The sequence below is a fragment of the Vombatus ursinus genome, unplaced genomic scaffold, assembly GCF_900497805.2.
Source record: "Vombatus ursinus unplaced genomic scaffold, bare-nosed wombat genome assembly UNPS02014817.1, whole genome shotgun sequence".
In the NCBI taxonomy this organism is placed as follows: domain Eukaryota; kingdom Metazoa; phylum Chordata; class Mammalia; order Diprotodontia; family Vombatidae; genus Vombatus; species Vombatus ursinus.
In genome coordinates, this window is record NW_020954595.1 from 7,326,298 (window position 1) to 7,327,206 (window position 909).

Sequence of the window (909 nt, forward strand, 5' to 3'; positions counted from 1 at the left end):
CGGAGACAGCCTCGTCCAGGTGCGGAGACAGCCTCGTCCAGGTGCGGCGACAGCCTCCTCCAGGTGTGGAGACAGCCTCCTCCAGGTATAGGGCCGCTGCTTCTCTGTTTCCTCTTCCTTGAGACCTTCAACGGTCCAAAGAGCTTTCAGATGTCCCGCAGCTGAGCCTGAGAAGGAGCCGGTGTTCTGGAGCGGCCCCGCAGCGAATCTCTCTGCTCAGCAGCTGAGACCCTGTGACCCGTAAGCAAGTCGTCACCTGCAATGCTGCATTCAGAGGCGAGCTGGGGGCTTTAAGCTTGGGCCCCTTCTCCACAGCGGCTGAAGTGGCATGAGAGACACTCTGCCCTGCTCGGTACTACTTGTACTTCTTGCTGTCGTTTGTTCTTAAAAATCCCTTTGTAAAAGTTAATTGATGTTAATGGGTTAAGTTGATAGTGAAGTGCTAATCAACGATATAGGGCAGATACTGATTAGCTGCTGATTGATCCTGGGAGAGAATACTGGAATGGGAGTGCAAGCCGGTAGAGAAAGCCCTAGACCGGGTCTACCCTTGCAGCTCCTTTTGGAACCCTGAGGTAGAGGTCTAGCTGGGTAAACTGAGGACCGCCCTGCAAGTGGGTGTGTCTTAGGAGAGCGAGTCCAGAGGCTTGGTGTGTCTGTGGAGCTCTTGAGGTTTACAAAATGCTTTACACACCTTATCTCATTTGACCCTCACACCAACCCTGAGAGGAAGGTGCTGCAGGTTGATTCCAATTCACAGATGAGAAAACTGCGTCTAAGGGAGATAGCTAGCTGATGGATAGAACTTTGGACCTGGAGTCAGGAAGACCTAAGTTGGAATCCTGCCTCAAACTTTTACTAGATGTATGACCCTGGGTAAGTCACTTAATCACTCTGTACCTAGGTTTC